General features: G+C 38.8%; 1 protein-coding gene and 1 long non-coding RNA gene across 3 annotated transcripts in view; both read right to left on the bottom strand.

Moving 5' to 3' along the window:
- WWC2 (WW and C2 domain containing 2) overlaps positions 1 to 25,079 on the bottom strand; it is a 164,209-nt gene that overhangs the window by 108,270 nt on the left and 30,860 nt on the right. The gene's annotated exons all lie outside the window — the stretch shown is intronic.
- Positions 1,776 to 25,079, bottom strand: part of LOC149744425 (uncharacterized) — a 53,585-nt gene continuing 30,281 nt past the window's right edge. For both annotated transcript variants that reach the window (XR_016391109.1, XR_016391110.1), the window contains one exon: positions 1,776 to 25,079. This is a non-coding gene — a long non-coding RNA (uncharacterized LOC149744425).

Genomic DNA, 25,079 nt, shown 5'->3' with positions numbered 1-25,079 from the left:
AAGATAAAATGAGGTCATACACGTGGGCCCTAATCCAACAGGGCTGGAGTCCTTATGAAAAGAGGACAGAAGGACAAAGACGCACACAGCGGGGAGACCCTGTGAGGACAGATGGAGAAAGAGGCCCTCTACAAGCCAGGGAGAGAGGTTTTGGGAGAGACCAACCCTGCTGACACATTGCTTTCCAACTTCTAGCCTCCAGAACTGTGAGGAAATGAACTTCTGTTGAGTCACCCAGTCTGTGGTACTTTGTTATGGCAACCCTAGCAAACTAACACATGCTCTCAAACCCATTCTCCCCACAGACCCCGTGGTTTTTATTGTGCAGTTTTGCGCAGCATGATGGTGTTGAAGAACGCATAGGTTGCACTGCAGGAGGACTGACTGTGTATCTCATGTTCCTGCTGTAAGTCATCACAGAAACAATGGTATCCCAGGAAAAACTGCGTGGTAGCTGTGGTCTTAAGATGGATCTAAAATCACAACCTAAAAGAGAAAGTCCCCCTAAATGGGAAAATACTGGGGGGTGGGGTGGGGAGAGGACTACAGGGAAGGAACTAACTTAAAAGTGCATCCAACTAGAGATAATCATACTAAGTGAAGTCAGTCAGAAAGAGAAAGACAAATACCATGTGATATCACTTACGTGTGGAATCTAAACTATGGCCCAAATGAACCTATCTATGAAACAGAAACAGAATCAAGGACATAGAGAACAGATTGGTGGTTGCCAAGGGGGAGAGGGGAGGAAAAGGGTTGGATTGGGAATCTGGGGTTAGCAGATGCAAACTGGTATACATAGGATGGATCAACAACAAGGTCCTACTGTAGAGCACAGGGAACTATATTCAATATCCTGTGATAAACCATAATGGAGAAGAATATGAAAAAGAATGTATATGTGTCTACAACTGAGTCACTTTGCTGTACAGCAGTAATTAACACAACACTGTAATTCAACTATACTTCAATAAAAAATTAATTAAAAAAATTAATTTTAAAAAAGTGCATCCAGACACCAGAGGCCGTCTTGGAAAGGTGACTTTTGGGGGAAAACAAGGTAGAAAGGAAAGAGGAGGCACTCTGGAAACCTCCTGGTAAAGAGAAAAAAGCCAAGACGGGAAATTTAGAAAACTGCAAGAGAAAAAACTTTTCAACAATTTAGGGGCACATAAATCCTCCCCCATTCCCTCCCCCGACAAAAGCCATCCAGGAAAGCAACCACACTGTAGACACCGTCGGAAGCCCGGCAGACACCCCCTTAAGCAAAAGGCCAAAGTAGACATCACCAGCAACGGGACAGACAGACATCACATACCCCCTGATATCATGCACTGAAAAGGACACCAGATCACTTCTGGGATATTTCTAGCAAAAATGCATGACCTGAATATATCACGATTAAACACTGGACAAACACAAATTAAGGGACATTCATTACGCCAAAAAAATGACCTATACTCTTCAAAAATGTTAAGTTCACGGAAGACCAAGAAATACTGAGAACCTATTCCAGATTAAGGGAGAATAAAGAGGCATTACAACTAAATAAAACAGGTGAGCCTGAATTATATGGGGGATATGTCCTATAAAGGGCAATAATGGGGCACAAATTCAATTTAGCACAATTTGAATAAAGTACATAGAATAGATCATTGTACTGTGACTATGTAAGAGAGTGTCCTTGTTTTAGGAAATGCACACTGAAGTATTTAAGGGTGAAGGGTAGCAAGTCTGTAATTTACTCTCAAATGGTTAACAAAAATTAATGTATATAAGGGAGTGTGTGTGTGTGTGTGTGTGTGTGTGTGTGTGTGTGTGTAGGGAGGGGAAAGGGGAGGGCGGGAGAAAGAGAGAATGATAAACTGACCATCAGAAAATGTTACCATTTGAAGAATGTGGGTAAAGGATATATGAGAATTCTTTGTACTCTTTTTGCAACTATTCTGTAAGTATATAATGATTTCAAAATTAGAAGTTAAAAAGAGAGAAAGAGATAAATTTTGCCTAGCCTTCCAATCTATACTTTCTGGTCAAGTTCGTAATTCATTCGCTAAGAACAACAAGGCCAAGAAAGAGTAGAAGGGAGTATAATTAAAGAATGAAGAACAAAAGGGAATTAGAAATTCACAAATAATACTATCACATCATCTTAAAATCTGAATTCAGAAATTAAAAAAAAATCTTGGAATCAGGCTCCATAATATAGGTTTCAAAATTGTGATTTAAACCACCAACGCTGCCAAGTGGCGCATGGAAAAATTCTTTCAGCCTTTCCTTGGGTGTTCCTGAGTCAATAACTCTGTAAGTTGATTCTGTATAGCAGCAGGCACTCACATAGAGAGAAGGACCAAGCAAAAAGGTTGTATTATGGGACATTTTCTTAAAGTGCATCTTATTCCTTTCAAGTGCATATAGCCCAACCAACTGCTACGAGAGGAAATAATGGAATGACTCTTAACATGACTTTTCCAACAGCATCACTTGACCCAGGCGCCCTCATCATCCCTAGATCATTATAGCTTTGTCCAGATCAGTCCCCCTCCCTCCAAACACTCTTCCTTTCAATCTCTCCAGCTATACTCTTCCAGATTCTTCATTCTATACACCTTCTATGCCGTGACTCCTTTATCAAAACCCTTCGAAAGGTACTTATAAAGAATCAGGTTCAAATATCTTACCCTCAGTATTCAAGGTCTCCCACCATCTAGTCTTCAGCTTCTTTTCCAAACTTGTTCTCTAATCTTCCTTCAGCCAAACTAGCCACTGTGTCTTTGCTGACCCCCAGCTTTCCCTGCTAATTCTCAAAGCCCCACTTGGGGGTCCACTGAACTCCATGAAGCCTGTTCTCACCAACTCAACCGCTTCCCTCTTCTTGGAAGATGTAGTAATTAGAACTTGCTGTATGTAAGTAAGTAAAAAAAGCAAAAGAAGGAAGGAAAGAAGGAAGGGAGGGAGGGAAGGAGGGAGGAAGGAAACAGAAGCCCTACAAAGTTCTGAATTTTTTGACTATCAATTGTCTAATTTTTGCCCATAATTTCCCCCTCCTTTCATTCATTTTATTGCTCCAGCTTTGCACATACTTATTCTATAATACAATGGGACAGAGCAGCTGTGAGAGCACAGAGATAGCAAAACTATTGTAGTTCTCAAAGAAGCATGAAACAAAAATGGTGCGGGAAGAACTGGTGCTGTGGTCTGAGAGGAGGGGCCAGGGCGCAGGGAAGGTAGCAGGGGCCGCTGCCACCAGGGAGCGTGGTGCTTCCAGCGTAGGCCATTGGCAGTACAATGCTATATATCCCAACTGGGGAGGGACCGAGGGTCAGCATACAACGCCCCCAAAGACAGAAGTGTGAACTACATCCTAACCCAGTTCAAATTATTAACCGTTATAATTAGGTAAATCTAAATGAATGAAATGTTGCCATATTTTCAAAGTTCGGCAGTAACACAAGATAGATTCTCTATGGAAGATATAAGCATTTGGTTATAAAAACAGAGATCCTGTTGGTGGATGCACTGGGGGAAACTCAAGGCTGTAACTGACCACTCCTTCCTCTTTATTCAGGACAAGGGCTTCAAGGTCATTTCAAGATATTCCCTGGGGGTAACCATGTGTGGGGACCAATGTCAACTAGACTTATTGTGGAGATCATTTCACTATATGTATATAAATATCAAATCATTACATTGTGTACCTCAAACTAATATTATGATATATGTCAATTACATCTAAATTTTTAAAATAATGTTTTTGAAAGAAAAATTCTTGTAATTGCAGTCCAGTTCCACAAAATCAAGAGCCCAGCTCAAAGGGGAAATTTTTAAACTGTGTTTTCCTCTTTGAAAAGTCTTTAAAATAAAAAGATACAAAAAGCATTTGAGTAATGACAGTCTGCAACCCCCCAAAGAGCTCCCAAGGATAAAATTCGTACTAAACCGAGAGAGCTACACCCTTTACTTCCCACGTTTCCACGTATGAAAATCATTCATTCCCTTGCCCAACTCCCCCAATGGACTGAGCTCTTTGACAGCAAACTGCCTTTTATTTATTTATCTGCAGCTCCCAGCCCAATTTATGGGCCCAATAAATGTTTGTTATGAAAATAAATATTTAGCCAGAATGGTGAGAATGTAGTAAAAGTAGTTGACCCTTTTGACCACACACACACACACACACACACACACACACACACACACACACACACAGATATTCCCTGGAGGCCAGAAACTTCAGGAATAGCATATAACTCAAATATTCAGTCTGCACAATTCAAGGTAATCGTAGTAATAGTTAACACATTTCCAGCCGGTATCTAATCACTTACTCCTCATTAACAGACCTTTGAGTTAGGTACTCCTATGACTTAACATAAAGGGAAACTGAGGCCCACGGAGGTTAAGTAACTTGCCCCAAATCACACAGCCAGAAAGGGGTAGAGCCAGGGTTCAAATGCAGGCAATCTCCGGAGTCCACACTTTCAACCATCATATAAATACAAATATATCAAAATAGATGAAATAAACGCATTCTGGGGCTGCCCTGGTGGCGCAGTGGTTGAGAGTCCGCCTGCCGATGCAGGGGACACGGGTTCGTGCCCCGGTTCGGGAAGATCCCACATGCCGCGGAGCAGCTAGGCCCGTGAGCCATGGCCGCTGAGCCTGCGCGTCCGGAGCCTGTGCTCTGCAACGGGAGAGGCCACAACAGTGAGAGGCCCGCGAACCGCAAAAAAAAATAAAAATAAATAAATAAATAAATAAATGCATTCTAAGAATTAAGCAAAAAGTATAATATTTTAATTGCGTACTTTTGGGTTAATTTTTAGAATGCAGTCTAATTTAAACAGCACTAAATGATGATTAAATTTTTTGTTTTGTTTTGCTTTTAAAAGTTACCTAAGTTACAGTTAAAATAGAGAGCTCATTAATCATAACTATTTGTAGGGCAATCATAATTACTAAAAACTGACATTTTAATTATTAGTTTAATCAAAATAACAATATAGTATGGAGATTTTTCTTTAATAACAATAATCATTTTTAAAAGGTATTTTAAATGTTTGAATATTTTAGTTATAAATATGAATCATGGTGTTAAAACCAAAATGAAATAAACACAAATGAAATAGAACATTTTAGCGGGGTTACCATGAAAAAATATCTGGTATGTGACTCCATCTTCCTGTTCCTTTTCCTGAGAGGTGGTGAAGCACAGAGGGCCATATCCAGGCTTTGGAGCACTGCTGGAATCACAGCTGGTCCATTCTCCAGCTCTGTGACCTCAGGGAAGGTACTTAACCTCTGAGCTTTGTAAATAACACCAACAACCTCAAGTTATTTGGAAGACAAAAAAATATAATGTACACAAGACAGCATACCTAAAGTAAATAAACGTTAAATCCTTTTCTTTGTTATAAGAGAAACAAGAACAGGCAGATAACTTTTGTCTCCGTGCATGAGTAAATCCAAACTATACTGATGCTTTCCAGAGTCCAAGGGACAAGCAATGTTTCTCCATCCCCCTTTTTCCTTTCTGAAACTTTGAGGAAAACTTGCATTAATTAAGGAAAAATTGCATTAATATATCCTAAATCTAGATTCCAATTTATATGGATGGCTTATGCCAAAATAAAGTATTTACTTTAAAATTTAACCTTTGAAATTATTTTGTTTTAAAAATCTTTTTTTTTTTTTTTAAACTGACACCTTTGGCCTCTGTGAGCCTCTGTGATGACTTTAAACTCTGTGTAAGACGGAGATCTCTTCACCTTACCCACTGAAGGCAAGAGACAGGACCAGATGATATGTAGTGGTTTCTTTAGCAAAATAAGGTTTTAAATTTGTCAACAAATAGGAACAGATCCAGAAACATAAGTAGCTCTAATGAAAAGGCAGAGTCCATTCTCCTGAAAAGGGATCCACGGTAACGAGTAGGTAACAACTAACAATTTTCAGGCCAACCACTCGCTCCTTGTCCAACCCAAAAGAACCAAAATGCCTATCAAATGGCCCTTTCCTGGTCTGTTCGCCTTCTCAGGCGGTCTGGTGGGCAGAAAACTCCCATGCACCCCAGAGGCCTCCCATGAACTAACAAAAGAGCAGATGAAGGAAATCCCTCTTTACAGAAATAGTCCAGTTAACAAATGAATAAGGGATGACCGACATCATCGTCTTGCAACCCCCAGTTGTCATAGATCTAGACACTCAGCATCAACAACACTAATTTCCTTCCCAATGTCATAGAGAAATATCTCAGACATTATATGCTTTCTACCACTAAAATATCTGTATATCTATATCTGTGTATCCTGAATTTGATCAAACCTATAGATCTATTATCAATTTACAAGAAATACAAAATCGCACAATGGGGATGCTATCAGGAAAAAAAGGATGAAGACAAGCTGTGGATTATAAAATGCTTAAAGGGATTTTTTTTTTTTTTTAAAGAATCAATCCATGGTGCATGTAGTTTTATCAGGATAATTACTTCATAAGAAGGGGCTGTAGAACTCTTCCGGGGTGGCTGGCAAAGTTCTAGTGTCCTGAGTGGTGTTAGAAGGGTATTCCCTTTACAACAATTCGTTAAGCTGTACGTTTGTTTTATCTGGTTTCTCTCTCTCTTCCTACACACACACACACACACATATACAATAAAAAAGAGTTTAAAAAGAAGAGTGAGATTCTAAAGGTAATTCCAGATTAGCCATTAGGCAGACTAAGTATGTGCTAAAGTGCTTAGAATATCAGTAATAAAATTCTCCTCTCCTGCTCCTATTCCAATTAGAAAGAATAATTTTGGATTTAATACTTAAAAAAAAAAAAGGAAATGAAGAGGTCACTATGAGAAAAAGTCAGAACTCTGAGGAGGTCCTTAGAATTCCTTTACTAGTTAGTAAAGGAATTTAAGTAAAGGAATACTCTTTATTTTGAGTTATCCTGGAGGGACACCATATAATCTTTACAATGCCTGGGGGTACTGGGTTTGTATTTGCTTTGCCTTTTCTTAAGAACGAAATCTCTCACCTTCATGTGGGGGTGAGAAGGAGGTTTGGTGGGTCTGTTCTTAATTGCTCATCTTTACTAAATGCTTTTCAGATCTTTTTTTCTAGCTCCTTCAAGACACCCTGGTTTGGGAGAGAGCTGCTTCTAGAGATTCCAACTTGAATAAGAAAGTCTCTGCTGCAAGGAGCTCAAACTCAGGGACAGAAGTTGCACAGGAACATGGATAATTGCTTGACGAGCTAAGAGCTAGGGCCAGGACACAGACAAAGGAGCAGAGATGTTCCGTCATTCCCTGAACACTGCAGCCTATTCATGTCGTTTATCTAGTGCCAACTTTGCAGAGGAAGGGAACCACATTTAACCTACAGAGAAATAAAGAAGGCAGCAGGGAACATAAAAGCAGAGCTCGGTAAACATTACACTAGCTTAGCAAGAAAAATCAGAGCTGTATCTCAATGTTCTTCATCTAATTTTAAAATGGGGAGGAGGATATAGAAGCAGCATGATAATCCTAAATATGTTCACTTAGTTAAAACTCTAAGATCTAGATATAATTTAAGTAAAGTTCAACAGGCATTCTATTCCAAGTTTGTTAAATTTCACTATTCATTAGCAGTGATATAAATATGGGATATGTCATTACCAGATTAATTCTTGGATAGTTTTTATATATAAATATCCCCCAAATCACTTTATATCCAAAAAACCACTGTTTAGCCAAGACAGGTATTTTTATATGAAGGGGAAGCGTGCATACCTAAAGTCCTGTGAGACAACCACCAATCCCACTCGCTGCATATACTTTTTGTACTCAAGTAGGTAAACCAGAGTTTAAAGGGCGGTTTTAGTAAGATCAGCTAACTGCAGAGCTATAATTTCACAGAGTTCTAAAATTTCTTATAACCTACTTTTATTTTTTTAACTACTCAAAGCTAAAGGATTATTCAATACAATCATTCTAAGTATTTGTTTTATAAAGGCTGTTCCCATTCATATTGAACAATGACACAGAATGAGATATATTAGCATGTGCAAATATATACTTTACCAGAGAAAAATATGTTTCACCTTTTCTTCTTGTATTTGTCTTGATCTGCTTTTATGTTTGTCTTTATGATGTTTCGGAAAACAGAACTTAAAAGAAATAAATTGTTTGGACAATCCTTTGTTTTAACATCATTCAAAATCTCTTACAACAAGAATATACTGAAATCCTAAATGAAAACGTCAGAAATTTCTGTACCATTTTCAGATTGATCCTAAACTTTTAAAATTTCATTATGCTGTCAATATCATCCTTTTACAACATTTTTAAGCAAAAGGTTGAAGAGGTTTTACCAATTAAAAATCTCTGAGATTCACTTGGTAAAACTGCCACATTTTAGGAAGCTACAATGACAACAGAGTAATCTGTTTGTTCCTTATCACAGGTGTGAAGCTCCCTCCGTTGCCCCAAACTTTACCCTGTTGTGCAGTTACTTGTAAGGAAAATAATAGGAGTTATAATAAGGATCTGGCTTTAACTCAGAAACCCAGTCATAACACAGACGAGCCGTGTGGCTTTGGGCAAATTACTTAGTCTCTCTGAGCCTCCACAGCCTTACAGAAAATAGAGATTATATTATGTATGTACATGTGTGAGAATTAAATAATGCTATACACATATAGCATCTGAGATAGAGTAAGAACTCAAAAGTTCCTACTTCCTTCTCTTTTCTCATCAGAAATGTTGAGAGTGGAGGGGTAAGAGAAGTTTGCCTATGATACACTCTAGGTCTGGAATAGTGGTTCTTCTATTGTGGTCCATGACACGGCCTGTGAGCCTGTTAAAAATGCAAATTCACGGCACAGGCCCCAGCTCAACCTAACAAATTACCATCTCTCGGGATGAACCCAGGAAACTGGGTTTTCATAAGCTTTCTAGGTGTTTCTTGAGAACATCACAGTTTGAGAACTACTGTTCTAACAACACAGAGTATTGACAGCCAGCATCCTCTCGCGATTCCTCGTCCCGTTTCCTGATTCTGGCTGACCTCCCTCTCCTTCCCCGCTCGCCACTCCAGCTCCCTCAACTGCCCAGCTCTGGAGACTCTGCTTTTGACTTCGCTGGCTCACTTCCCAGACCACAGCTGGTTGCTACCCCTCCTGGCAGTCCTCTCCTGATGACAATGAGGTAACTGTCACATCGTCACCCCAGCACCACCCTGGTACACAGACAGACAGATATCCACCCAGGCTGTACAATGCCCTTAGGAGCAGGCTGGTCTGTGCCCATTTGAATCCCAAGTGAGTGACCCTTCCTGTCCAGAAAAAGCATCATTCTGCCAACCCAAGGTACCTGAGGCAGAGGGGAACTCCCAACAACTACATCTCACTTTCAAGGCTTTACTTGGAATTGACAAGTCAACTGAGGAAGGTTTTACAGATCTAGCTGTCTAGTTCCCAGAACCAAGTCCACACCCACAACCCACCTCCCTGACCCAGCTGTGGAAAATGCTTATCCAAACCCAAGTCACGGCGCTCATTACAATTTATGTCTTTTCAACCACTCTGTCTCAAGACGAGACAAAAGGAGCAACACTCTTGCAAACAGATACTCTAAACAACAGTTATGATGGACACTTGCCAGAGGTATACATCTCAGTAGTTACTGGCCTGGACCAAGAGTATCATAACTATTTACTAGACAAATACTTCTGGACGAGAAAGGCCTCCCACACAGTATGAGAAGGCCGACTGTGCACTGTAGTGGATTTCTGTCGCTTCAGCTGCTTAGCACCCCTAATCTGCGAGAGGGAAGATGTCTTGCCCGCTCCCACGTGGCTACAGTGGGGACCACTGTGCCCAACCTGATCCCTAGCAAGGATGTGGCCAGGAAGGGCCAACCATATTCGGCTGCCCAGAGTGATTACTTATATACACTATGACTTCAACAATATAAAACATGCGTGCAAATAAACTATACTTAGAAGATAATATGCAAACATTATTTTTAAATATTGGGCATATGGGTAATTATTAGCAACTATTCTTTAATACTGCTGGTCTATCATCTTTCAACAATGATCAAAGAAAACATGCTTGCCAGGTATGTTTTCACACGGCTTGAAGATAAATAAATATTACCCAAAATTTTCTTTATTTATGTAAAAGTCATTGATATTCATTTATATTCACTTACTTTGAGGCAGTTGTGATCCTAAATGTTTTATGACACACATTTAAAGAGCCCTCTCTAAAACAACCCTCTGAGGAAACAGGCAGAGAAGCCTACCAGAGGGCTGCACAGTCAGGAATCCACAATGCCAGAATCAAAACCACTCACAACAGGCAGGCCATTCTGCTTCTCAACTGCGGGGCTAAATTCATTACACTTTCTCTCCATCTATGGAGTCCTCACTCTACAGAAGCACAGAGAGTTCTATGGGAACTCTAGCTCGTCTATGGCCATCCTTCCTTGAGCTGGGATTTTTGTCAGATTTCATCAGCTAAATAAAACCAAATCCAGCCAGTACTTAGAGACACAAGAAAAGCACAGTGGCTTCAAGAATGCTCTAGATGTTACTGAGGTGACACTTTTCCCCAATATTTAAAAATAATAATGTCTGCTTGCATATTACCCTCTAATTAGAATACAACGTGTTTACAATGAATAGCGTTCCATGTACAATGAACATCATTAAACAAATCTTGTCCTGTTATAAGCAGTTAGGATGAAAACAACTGAAACTGGAATAACCTCTTATTAGTGAGACATAGCATGAATGGGTAATGACATCTGGGATCATACACTTTCTCTCTACAAAAATTTCAATTAGTCCTGGCAGTCACGGCCTTAATTAGTATCTTTGAATATTAATTTTAACCTTCAAAAGAATGATTTAGCAATGCTCCAAGATTATGAAATTAGACAAAGCAGTTTTCTTTGCCCTAGTACATTTCGGTACTAATCTCCTAGTAAAACAATCTCTAAATTTGTAAACTTTCTTAATTTTCAACTGAAATTCCAAAACAGGACACTAAATTAAACACTAAGGTTTCACAGTAAATAATTAGTATTTATTCAAGTCAAAATGGTCACATTTCACCAAATTATTACCTTAAGTTATCTCTGCAGCCACTTCAACACGTATACGCCAACCAGAGGAAAAGCTCCCTGATTTGGACTAATGAAGTTCCTGAAAACTAAACTAATGAAGTTAATTAACCAACTATTAAAAGGTAACTTAACTTTGCTACATTTCAAATACCAGGTAACTCAAACTTGGGAAACTAATTATTCAGGAGAAGTTCTGAAGATGTGCAAATGGCATATCGGTTGATGTGGATTTACACAGGATTTACACAGGTTGTAAGTGGATTTACACAGGATTTACACAGGTTGTAAGTGGATTTACACAGGATTCTGAAATACAGGCACCTGTAAAAGGTCCTTGAAAAGTTTATTATTATTTCCTTCTTTGTGGCTCTGAATCCATTATCTCAATTTCATCTTCACTAGTAGTTTGGCCTTTCTATTAAGAAAGAGCTCACACTAAGAACATCAACCCCATATAAATTCATAACTTAAAATATGCAGCATTTTCAATTTTATTAAGAACTTTCATTAAATTTCACCTCATATTCTAGAAATAGAACTTAACCTAATTCTTACCTTTAAATGATTGTATACTATTAAAAATATATAAAACTAAAAGAATGATCACCAGATTATTTACAGCTGCTTCCCAATTATCCAAAGAGGTCCATACATACTTAACATGACAGAGACAGCAAATGAGTCTCATCTCTATGGCAACCTAATCAATTAGTAATGACCTCCCAGAGCATGTTTTAGAGAAGGATTCTGATGCAACAGAGCCAGGACTGGGATGCAAGTGAAGAGTGCAGTAGCACGGGTGCCAGGCTTAAGTCACCTACGCCCACTATTAATAAATATTCAGAGACTGCCAAGTTAATAATTCAATAAAACATAATCTAAAAAGAAAATTAGCCTGCAAAAGTGAGTGGCATATTATGAATTCCAAAGCCAAATAAAAGTGATTTGGGGAAAATTTCGCTTGTTGCTACATCTTCTATCTGGTGATTCTCTTCTGATGGTGCCAGAGTGAATTTCACTGTTCATTCTGCCAGGAGACTGGATTTTCTTATGCTTCACTTTACATTGCTCATTCTGGGAAGAAAACTGCATTTTCTTGGTTTTCACTTTATATATAATTTATGGAAGGAAGTTGAACATTCTTGTGTTTCACTTTACAGGATACTAACAGTAAAACCACCCAGCCCACACCCTGATACCCTTGGGTAACATTAGCCTGCTGCTGAACAGGGGCCAGACCATACACCACATGGCTCTATTCCAGGGCTTCTCGAAGGGTGCAGCCAGGGAATGTGCCTGGGGGCAAGGGTATTCAAATCCACAAAACAGGCCTGGCATTTAAAATGTAATTTCAGTATTAAAGTAGGCACAAATGCATTATTTAGAAGAACACAAAATTGGCATGGATCTTTAGAAGAAAAGAGATTACAAAAAATGTTCCCTTTATGGAAAGACCTGCGTGCGCGCACTCACAAACACACACACACACAAACAGACATACCCTCTTGGGTTCAATCTTTGCATTCAGAACGCTTTGGTGGAAAGCTCAGAGAAACACAGCACCGTGCCATTATTGTCCATAAACTGAGGACTGACTTGGAAAATGTATCTTGATTTTCAAAGGGGAGAGGGGTAGCAAGCTGATCTTGGTAACAGCTTCCAACAAAAAAAGTGCATTTGGGCAGAAAAAGTTTTGTTTATTAGAGTTATATCTGCACCCTAATCACATTAATAATAGCGATACTTAACATCTGAGCATTTCCAGGCAATATGACCCCAGAACCTGGGGGTGTTACCCTTCCACTACTTGCCAAGAATATTCCAACTAGTAGTGGGCCTTTGTATTTCACATGATGTCTCCTCTGTCCACAATGTTCTTCTCTCAGATATTTCCCTGGCTCATGCCCTCACTTTCCTACCACTTTTCTAAAACAGCACTCCACCCGATCAAGACTGCTATTCCCCAATCGCCTTACCTCCCTTCTTCACAGCACAGACATGGTGCTATGCATTTCTCTGTTTACCTGCTAACCTGCAGCGAACACTCCACACAGGCAGCACCTTGTTCTGTTATGCTTTTCACATACTATCAAAGCCCATGAACAGTGCCTGGCATACAGCAGGAGAATTAAATATTTGTGGAATGAATGACTACTAGACTGTATTTTTTCAGAAATGTATCATATGAGACATGAAGATATCAGATTTGTATGCCTACAACACACTCCAACCAGGGCAGAAAGATGTACTCCCAAGGCCTCCCCAGCAATGCCAAATAGTCCCCTTATTTTAGCAACACATACCACCTGGCTGCCCACAGAAATGCCAAATATTTTGAAATAAGCCCATTGGTGATACAAATATGAACCTAGTCACTCTGGTGATAATTTTTGTTAAAATTGACACTCACTAGAAGGTAGCAGAGAACCTATCCAGGGACAGACGATGCCATATTTGTCCCTTGGAGTGATGGTGAGGTGCTATAGACTGTGCCCTTCCAAAATCCAAATGTTAAAGCCCCGACCCCCAATGTGACTGTATTTAGAGATGGGGTCCTTAGGAGTTAATTAAGGTTAAATAAGGTCATAAGGGTGGGGCCCTAATCTGATAGGACTAGTGGTCTTATAAGAAAAGGAAGAGAGAAGGATCCTTCTCTCTCCACCCACACTGGTGGAGAAAAGCCACGTGAGGACACAATGAAAAAGGGGACATCTACAAGTCAGGAAGATAGCCCTCACCAGAAATCAAATTGGCCAATACCTTGGTCTTGGACTTCTAGCCTCCAGAACTAGTGGTGTTTCCTTATAGCAGCACAACTAACACGTAGAGAGTCGAAAATCAGATGATGCGTAACAGCCTTGAAATCCTTCGAAACTGGCTCCTCTTCTCCTGCTCAGTCCTCCCCATGTGGTTCGCCACAAACCTGTCTCATCCTCACGGACGGGCTGTTCTGGTTAGGATCCCCCTGCTGCAGTAACACAAGTCAGCTCTGAAAGGGTTTTGTTTCTATCTCCATGTCTTTCTAAGCCTCGGTAAATCTAAGTATGGGGGTATCAATAATACACCTCATAGGGGCTTGTGAAAATTAAACTAACCTGTGGTAAAAGTTTAGAGCAGTATGTCACACAGAGTAAATGCCAAATAATATTGGGTACTATTATTGGGAGCAGGGCCATCCAGTCTTACTTCCAAAATAACACTATGCAGTGTGTATAACCAGTACCCTCGTTTCAGGAAACTGAAGCACAGAAAGGTCACACAGTTTTAAGTGGAGGAGCCAAGATTTGAACGTAGGCAGTCTGAATCCAGGGTCTAAGCTCTCAATTCAGCGACTGGCCCACAGTGAAAACCCTGTAAAGGTTATTGCTTTTATTACTAATGTCACACTATAATCTTAGTAAAGAAAACAAAAGTGGGCATTAATCAAGAAAGCAGTTTATTTTCCCTTTCCAATGCTGTCCTTATAAGGTCTCATCAATCATTTTATCTAACAGTAAAACTATAATTCTATCTGCTTAAAAAGAATGCTTCTTTGTGTGCACTAAAAATAGCTGTTATCTCAATATATTCCTCAAAGTATTGAGACGTTCTGAGTAAGTAGTTCTCGTTTATGACTCCTTTGTGAGTCAATACCTTCCACGAATAACAATGAAGCAAGTCTGCTTTGGTCTCTCTCTATTAGCAGCACTTGGCCACTCTCCCCTCGGAACAGTGGTCTCAAGTCTTGCATAGGAAAGAATCGCTGCAACAACTACCTGTAGAATACACATTATTTTCAAGCACACATATAATATTCACTAAAATGGCAATATACATACATATTCTCTGACTCCAACTGCATCAGAAATCAAAGACAAATCTTTGTTTTGGGTAAAAAAAAAACAGCTAAAAACTATAAAATGTGTAAAACAGCATGATAAAACCCAACAGGTGAAAACATAAACAAATTCAAGAAAAGAACCATGTCGTTAGATTTACTATGTATGAAGTGCAATTTTAAAGAGAAAAGACCAAAATCTTAAGCATCCCTTTTAAGAACTTTTTAAAAAATCAGTAAAATCGACCCAAAGTAGAAGAATGGAAATAAGTGCAGAAAGTAATGAAACAGAAAGCAAATGATAAAGAGGATGAATAATGTCAATGTCAAAACTCATTTCTTTGAAAAAAGTAATATTGACCAACCTCCTACAAAAACGGAAAAAGGCAAAAAATTAAAATACAGATAGACAATAGCAGAAATGAAGAGGAAACACAAGTATAGATGCTACTACCTAGATTAAACATATATGAACTTCTCATGAATCACTTTGCGCTAACAGATTTGGACATATGGATGAAATGAACAAATTCCTGAAAACTGAAACCCAAAAAAACTGAATAAGAAAGAGAAAACTTGAATTGTTTCATAAGCATTAAAGAAACTATAACAGCAGTTAAAATGCTACACCCATATATTATTTTATAGGCTTGTTCAACCAAACAGTCAAGAATGAAATAAGGTTGATATTACATCAACTATTCAATAGTATAGAAAAAGTGGGCACATTCCCCAACTCATTGTATCATGGGACATAACCTTAACAACAAAATTTGACAACAAAAGAATGAGGAAAGACAATTATAGGTCAAGTTCACTTAAGAACATAGACATAAAACAAAACAATAGGACATTTAGTTGGCATCAAGACATATACATTAAAGTATTTTAACATCTCTAAAACCAAAACATCTTACAGTCTAAGATACTTTATAATAATGATGTGCCACTTAAAAAATTAATATCATTGAAATAGGGATGCATGTTACATAAATGGCATTTTAAATTTGAAAAAAAAAGTATTGGCAAATCAAACTCTAACAATAAGAATAATTCATAACCAACTTGGGTTTATCCCAGGAATGCAAGGTTGGCTTAACATTAAAATATCAATTAATATATTTAATGCAACATGCCATTCACAAAAGATAACTTAGTTGATTATCTCAAAAAGAACAGAAAACCTTTTGATAAAATTCAACATCTTTTGGAAAACAAAACAAACAAACAAAAACCTCTTACATGCTAGGAACAGAAGGGAACTTCCTTAACATGATAAATGTGTCCACAAAATGCCTATTTACATTAAAAGCATTTCCTGTAGGATTTAGAACAAAACAAAGATGCCCCTTATTACTATTTCAATTCAACACTGTATTGTGATTCCAAGCTAGTACTATATGGCAGGAAAAAGACATAAAAGGATTAAGGATAAGCAAGGAAGAACAAAAGTGTCCTTATTTGTAAATGTTATCACAGTCTTCATATAAATAACTTAGGAGACTTTCCCTACCAAATTCTGAGATTCATTATAAAACTATAATATTTAAGACAATGTGATAATGGCAAAAGGACTGTATAAATAGACCAAAGGAAGTGAAGAGCAACACAAAAATAGAACCACACAAAGATTGACACTTGAGATAGAGAAACTGATGTGGAAGATGTATTACTGTTCAGTTGGAAAAGTTGGACTTTTCAGTACATAGTACTGTGGTGACAAGTTAGACATGTAGCGAAAAAAATGAAGCTGGTCTCATCCCACCCCCCATACTCAAAAACCAAGTCCTAGTGATTTGAAGACCCAAGTGCGAAAGGCAGATCTCTAAAGCTTTGCAAACATAATACAGTAGAATACCTTATGACCTCAGGATATAGGATACAGTTTTCTTAAACAAGAAACAAATGCACAATCATAAATAAGAAGATGGGCAGATCTGACTATGCTAACTTAAGAACCGTCATTCATCAAAATCTCCAGGAAGAAAGGGAAAAATAAGCCACAAACTGGGAGAAGATATTTACAGCACAAATAACTCACAAAAACTTGTTCCTAAAATATATAAGAAACTCTTAAGAATCAATAAAAAACTAGCAAACCATTCAGAAAAATGAGCAACCAAAAAAATCCCCACCCAGGAATTTCAAAGAAAAGGTAAACAAATGGCAAAACATATGAAAACATGCTCAACCTCATTCATAATTAGAGAAATAGAGAATTAAAACCACATGGAGGTATTAGGTTCAAACACACTCAAATGAAAAAAATTTATAAGTTAGACAATGTCCAAATGTTGTCAAGAAATGTGTGGAACCAGGAAATTTCATTTATTGCTGGAGAGTGTAAACTGCTTTACAAAAAATTTTTTTCTTTTGAAAATTTGTTTTTACCTGCTAGAGGTGTACATGCAACCATATTACCCAACAAATCCACTCCTAGATATACATTCTGGAGAAACTTCTCTTGCCTGAGAAGATGTATAAAAAATGCTTAGAGCAGCACGGTTCACAATAGGGAAAAACCGGACACAAATCCAATGCCCACCTGCTATATCTGTACAATGTAAGACCACACAGCAATAATTTTAAGTAACTAACAGTCATCAACATGGATAAATTCTAAATTTTAATTGTGTATCGACCTTAATGTATTCTTTTTATCATAAACTATTTTTAAAAAATATTTACTTATTTACTTATTTATTTTGGCTGCACTGGGTCTTAGTTGTGGCATGCAGACTCTTAGTTGCGGCATGCGGGATCTTTAGTTGCAGCATGCATGAGGGATTTAGTTCCCCGACTAGGGATCAAACCTGGGCACCCTGCATTGGGAGCATGGAGTCTTACCCACTGGATCACCAGGGAAGTCCCAATCATAAGCTATTTTTTAATTGACATACAGTAAAACTGACATCTTGGAGAGTGTATAATTTCTGAAATGTAACAAATGTATAGATTCAAGTTACCACCACCACAGTCAGAATACAGAAAATTCCATCACACCCAAAACTCCCTCATTCTACCCCTCTGTAGTCACACACTCCTCCTCCCACCGTCCCCGACCCCAAACCCTGGCAAACACTAATCTGTTCTCCACCACTATAAATTCATCTTTTTAAGAAGGTTGTATAAATGGAACTATACAGTATTGAACTTTTTGAGACAGAAGTCTTTCACTAAGCATAATGCCACTGAGATTCATCCAAGCTGGTGCCATCATTGTCTCTGCTGAGCAGTGTTCAACTAGATATAAGTGCCGCAATTTGTTCATCCATTCACCCACTGAAGGACATTTGGGTGGTTTCCAATTAGGGGGGATTACAACCAGAACTGCTATAAACATTTGTGTATAGGTTTTTGTGTGTAAGTAAGTTTTTACTTCTCTAGAAAAAGTACCAACAAGTGGGACTGCTGGGTTTTACGGTAAGTGTGTATGTAACTTCATAAGAAACTGGCCAACTTTCTTCCAGAGTAGCCATCCCGTTTCACATTCCATCAGCAATGGACGAGAGTTCCACTTACTTCACATCCCCATCAGCACTTGGTAATGTCGCCATTTTTTCATTTTAGCCATTTTAATAGGCATGCAGTGGTATCTCACTGTGGTTTTAATTTGCATTTCCCTAAAAGCCAATGATGTGGAACATTTTTTCATTTGCTTATTTACCATTCGTATATCTTCTTTAGTGACATGTCTATTCAAATCTTTGGGGCGTTTTTAAAATTGGATTTTATGTTTCTAACTGTTGAGTTTTGAGAGTAATTTATATAATATATAGTCAGATATGTGATTTGCAAATGTTTTCCCCCAGTCTATAACTTGGTTTTGTATTTTCTTACAGCATGTTTCAGAAAAGTGATTAACTTTTATGGAGTCCAGGTTATCATTTTTCCTATGAATCATGTATTTAGTATCATGTCTGAGAACTCTCTGCCTAACAGAAGGTCATGAAAATTTTCTCCATTGTTTTTTCTAAAATTTTTATCATTTTACATTCACATCTATGACCTGTTTTGAGATTTTTTTCTGTATAGAATATGAAGTTTACAGAGTTGTTTTTTTTTTTTTGGCATATGGATGTTCAACTGCTTCAATACCATTTGTTGAAAAAAGCATCTTTTCCTCAATAAAGTATATTTGAGCCTTTTTCAAAAATCAACTGTCCATATTTGTGTGGATCGATCTCTGGATCCTCTGTTGTGTTCCACTGATCTATACACTCACCCTTCACAAATACCACACTGTCTTAATTACTTGGTGGTTAATTTTATGTGTTAACTTGGCTAAGCCATAGCACCCAGGTATTTGGTCAAACATGAGTCTAAATGTTGCTGTGAAAGTACTTTCTGGAAGAGATTAACATTTAAATCGGTAGACTTTTGGGTAAAGCATACTACCTTCCATAACGTGGGTGGGCTTCTTCTAATCAGCTGAGGCCCTTAAAAGGAAAAAAGATGGATGTCCCCTGAGGAAGAGGGAATTCTATCTCTATACTGCCTTTAGACTCAACCTGCAACATCAATTCTTCCCTGCTGGCCTACCCTGAGGATGTTGGACTTGCCAGGCTCCACAACCGTTCAAGCCAATTCTTTAAATATATCTCCTATTGCTTCTGTTTCTCTGGAAAACCCTGACTAATACAGTTACTAGAGCTTCACAGTAAGTCTTACCACTGGACAGCGTGTTCCTCCGACTTCATTATTCTTTTTCAAAATCTTTTTCTCTTTTCTAACTCACTTACCTTTCCATGTAAATTTTAGAATCAACTTGTCAATATCTGCAAAGAGTCCTGCTGAGACTTCTACTGGAGCTGATTAGATCGATCTGGGAAGAACTGACATCTTTACTGTATTTAGTATTCCAACCTATGAATATATTTCCCCATTTACTTAGGTATTCCTTGATTTCTTTCACTGGTGTTTTTTATTTTTTATTTTTTTTCTTTTGCGGTACACGGGCCTCTCACTGCTGTGGCCTCTCCCGTTGTGGAGCACAGGCTCCGGACGCGCAGGCTCAGCGGCCATGGCTCACGGGCCCAGCCGCTCCGCAGCACGTGGGATCCTCCCGGACCGGGGCACGAACCCGTGTCCCCTGCATCGGCAGGCGGACCCTCAACCACTGCGCCACCAGGGAAGCCCTCACTGGTGTTTTAAGTACTGTAAAGATTACAGTTTTGTGTACTTTAGGTTTTATCTAAGTATTTAACTTTTTGAAGCTATTGTAATGGTATTGTTTTAATTCTGGGTTCTAATTATCCACTGTTAGCTTATAAAAATACTGTTTTAATTTATGTACATACTGCACCCTCAAGGAGGTACAGCATTACTCCCCAATCCTTAAGTGTCCGCTGAAAGCATGATTTAAGTTGAAGACTCCATGTCTTCAGTTTCATTTGTATTCTCTGTGTTCCTAGAAAAAGTGCTCTCTAAACCCAGAAGACATGCTGTAAATGTCAACAGGTATTGACAAGATGCCTATCTGTGATCAGTGAAGTCAGTAACATCTTCTTCATGACTTTTCAGATCCACTAAGATACAGCCCATAAGGTGCCTCCTTAATATCTGCTGTAGTTATTAACAGACTTTACTACAACCCTTATATCTAGTACTACAGTATAAAGATTATGATATACCACTAACTGGGAACCTCCCCAGAATATGTGACAATTCAGTAAGGGCTTTCAAATGAAAAGAAAAATAGCTCATTTGTCACCAGACCATTTAAAATATAACATTCTGGCTCAGAATCAGATGACATACAATGATTACACATAAGAACTTTAATGGAGGAGGAAACTCCATTTCTTGGCAACATTTAGAAATTCAAATACCTTTGTTAAAGGTATTCCAAAAGCAAAACCTGTATTTCCACCACCCCTGCTTCTCCAGGCTCTTCTTGATACAGGATGATAACATACTTCAGTTGGAGCCTACAGTAAAGGAGAAAAGTCTCAGCTTTAAATATAAAAAAGCAAATGTAGCATAAAAACATTTTCCCATATTGGATTCCACAGGAACTGGGAAACTTTCACCAAAAGTCACACTGACAAACAATAAGCCAGCTTCCACTAAGAAACAGAAGGCAGCTTTCCTTCAGTTCTTTGTTGTTTTTTTTTGCAAATTAAATCTCAACCTGGTTTTAGCAAGTCCCAAGGAAAAACTAGGACTTCCAATCTTGATTAATCTAGATTAGCCTCTGTGCCAAGGAGGCTGGGCCATCAACCCTCAAAAGACTTCCCAGACAACCTCCTTTTACACTATTCTTTCATTGCATCTTGGGTTTCACATTGTGTGTGTGTGTTTCCAGAAAGTTTTAAGTGTTTAAGGATATACTTCCTGGGATTATTTCTGTTCGTTACTAGAGAAGTTTCTCTGAAAATAGCCAAAGCAATCTTGAGAAAGAAGGACAAAACTGGAGGTATCATGGTTCCTGACTTTGAACTATACTACAAAGCCATCATAATCAAAACAGTATGGTACTGGCACAAAAAACAGACACATAGATCAATGGAACAGAACACCCAGAAATAAACCCATGCACATATAGTGAATGGTTATGAAAAATTATGACAATTATTATGACAAAGGAAGCAAGAATATAACAATGGGGAAAAGACAGTCTCGTCAATAAGAGATTTTGGGAAAACTGGACAGCTACACGAAAAAGAATGAAACTAGACCATCTTCTCACAAAAATAAATTCAAAATGGATTAAAGACTTAAATGTAAAACCTGAAACTGCAAACCTCCTCAAAGAAAACATAGTCAGGGGCTTCCCTGGTGGTGCAGTGGTTAAGAATCTGCCTGCCAATGCAGGGGACACGGGTTCAAGCCCTGGTCTGGGAAGATCCCACATGCCGCGGAGCAACTAAGCCTGTGCACCACAACTACTAAGCCTGAGCTCTAGAGCCTGCGAGCCACAACTACTGAGCCCGTGCACCACAACTACTGAAGCCCGCATGTCTAGAGCCTGTGCTCCACAATGAAGAGAAGCCACTGAATGAGTAGCCCACACACCGCAACAAGGAGTAGCCCCCCGCTCGCTGCAACTAGAGAAAGCCCGCACGCAGCAACAAAGACCCAATGCAGCCAAAAATAAATAAATAAATAAGTTTATTTTTTAAAAAAACAAAAAACACAGGCAGTATGTTTTATACAATGGGTCTTGGCAATATTTTTTGGATCTATCTCCTCAGGCAACGGCAAGAAAAGCAAAAACGGACAAATGGGACCACATTAAACTAAAAAAAAAGCTTTTGCACAGTAAAGGAAACCATCAACAAAATGAAAAGGCAATCTACTGAATGGGAGAAGTTATTTGCAAGTGATGTCTGATATGGGGTTAATATCCAAAATATATAAAGAACTCACACAAATCAATATCAAAAGAGCAATCTGATTAAAAAATGGGCAGCAGACCTCAATAGGCATTTTTCCAAAGAAAACATATAGGTGGCCAATAGGTACATGAAAAGATGCTCAACATCACTAATCATCATGGAAATGCAAATCAAAATCACAATGAGATAACACCTCACCTGTCAGAATGGCTATCACCAAAAAGACAAGAAATAACAAGTGTTGGAGAGGATGTGGAGAAAAGGGAACCCTTGTGCACTGTTGGTGGGAATGTAAGTTGGTACAGCCACTATGGAAAAGAGAACGAAGGTTACTCAAAAAATTAAAAATAGAACTACCTATGATTCAGCAATTTCACTCCTGGGTATTTATATGAAGAAAACAAAAACACTAATTTGAAAAAATATCTGCATCTCAATGTTCGTTGCACCATTATTTACAACAGCCAAGATAGGTATAAGTAACATAAGTATCCATTGATAGATGACTGGATAAAGTACATGTGATACAAACACACACACACACACACACACACATGTATATAAAACTCAGTCATAAAAAAGTGCAATCTTGACATTTGTAACAATATGGATGGACCTGGAGGGTATCATGCTTAGCAAAATAAGTCAGACAGAGAAAGATAAATACTGTATGTTTTCACCTATATGTGGAATCTAAAAAACAAAACAAACAAATATACAGAAACATACTCACAGATACAGAGAACAAACTAGTGGCTGCCAGAGGGGAGGGAGGAGGGGGGAAGGGTGAAATAGGTGAAGGGGATAAAGAGGTACAAACTACCAGTTATAAAGTAAGTCAGTCACAGGGATGTAATGTACAGCACAGGGAATAGAGTCAATAAAAATATAAATTTGAATGTATGTAATTTACAAAAATATCAAATCACTGTTATACATCTGAACCTAATATAATATTATAAGTCAACTATACTTCAATTTTAAAAAAGAAAGTTTTATGGGTTTATTTATTATTTTATATGTGACTGTCAGCATACAGTCCACAATTTGTGATGGAAGATTCCAGAATGATCTGCCTCTGATACTTCCAATCTTCTCACTCCCCATAACCATTCCAGGTTCAACCCAGGCCACTATGTCTGGGAAAGTCAGGCTTATTAAGGTATAATTAAACAGCATACAATTCACCCTTTGGGTACACAATTCTATTAATTCTGACAAATGCGCACTGCTGTACAACCACCACTGCAGTCAAGAAACAGAGCATCTCCACCACCTCCCAAAGCTCTCTCTTCCCCCATATAGTCAGTCCCTCCTTGTACCCCTGGCAACCACAGATCTGTTCTCTGATATGATAGATTTTCCTGTTCAAGAATGTCATATAAAGCAATCCACACAGTATGTAGCCACTTGAATTTGGCCTCCTTCCTAAGTCCACGCATTCTCAATGGGGGAGTGAAGGACCCCTACTGTCCCCAAAGAGGTGAAAACTGATTCTTGGCACGTGTAAAAACCTTAGGTATTTCAATGGTCTGAGTGTGCCAAAGGGCTACAGTGCATAAACAGATAGACAATACCTCTGTGGTATTAAAATTTCATGAGGGGGGCTTCCCTGGTGGCGCAGTGGTTGAGAGTCCGCCTGCCGATGCAGGGGACGCGGGTTCGTGCCCTGGTCCGGGAAGGTCCCACATGCCGCAGAGCGGCTGGGCCCGTGAGCCATGGCCGCTGAGCCTGCGCGTCCGGAGCCTGTGCTCCGCAACGGGAGAGGCCATGGCAGTGAGAGGCCTGCATACCGCAAAAAAAAAAAAAAAATTTCATGAGGGGAATGGGCAATTAGGGAAAATATGTAAAAGGACTGCAGGGTATAATAATTTTTTAAAGGTTGAGAATCATTGATTTTGCATAATGCATTTGAGATTCATCTATGTTGCTTCATTTATCAATAATTTGTTGCTTTTAACTATTGATAGTATTTTAGTATAAAAATGCCAGTTTGTTGGGCTTCCCTGGTGTTCCAGTGGTTAAGAATTCGCCTGCCAATGCAGGGGACACAGGTTCAAGCCCTGGTCCGGGAAGATCCCACATGCTGCAGAGCAACTAAGCCCATGAGCCACAACTACTGGGCCTGCGCTCTAGAGCCCATGAGCCACAACTACTGGGCCCAAGTGCCACAACTACTGAAGCCCACGCGCCTGGAGCCCGTGCTCCGAAAAAAAGAGAAGCCACTGCAATGAGAAGCCCGTGCATCACAACAAAGAGTAGCCCCCGCTCACCGCAACCAGAGAAAAAACTTTGCACAGCAACAAAGACCCAACACAGCCAAAAACAAAATAAATTTTAAATTTAAAAATAAATAAATAGAACCAAAAAAAGAAAAAATGCCAGTGTGTTTATCCATTCATAACTGATGGTACATGCTTTCAATTCTCTTGAGCACAAATCTAGGAGTGCCAGAGGTAGGTTACGCTGCTTACCAAAGTGGCTGTATCATATTGCTTTTCCACTAGCAACATACGAGCGTTCCAGTTGCTCCCCATCCTCGCCAGTGCTTGATATTATCAAGTTTATTTATTCAGCCATTCCAATAGAGGTAGTGGTTATCTCATTATGGTTTTAATTTGCAGTTCCTGAATGACTAATATTTTCTTAGTGTCTTTTATGCATATAGCTTCTAAGAGCATATCTTCTTTGGTCAAGATTCTGCCTAGATCTTTTGCTCCGATTTTATTAGGTTCATTGTTTTCTTATTACTGAGTTGTAAGAAAGAGGTCAGTCTTTAACATGGTCAAAATGAAGAGTTTTTCAGAAAGTTAGGACT

Source organism: Delphinapterus leucas, chromosome 21 (genome assembly GCF_059928025.1).
Source record: "Delphinapterus leucas isolate spDelLeu-1000000601 "Yukka" chromosome 21, BTC_Dleu_Yukka2, whole genome shotgun sequence".
Classification (NCBI taxonomy): domain Eukaryota; kingdom Metazoa; phylum Chordata; class Mammalia; order Artiodactyla; family Monodontidae; genus Delphinapterus; species Delphinapterus leucas.
The sequence above is the reverse complement of the archived record's forward strand: the minus strand, read 5'-3'. Positions and strand labels throughout refer to the sequence as shown.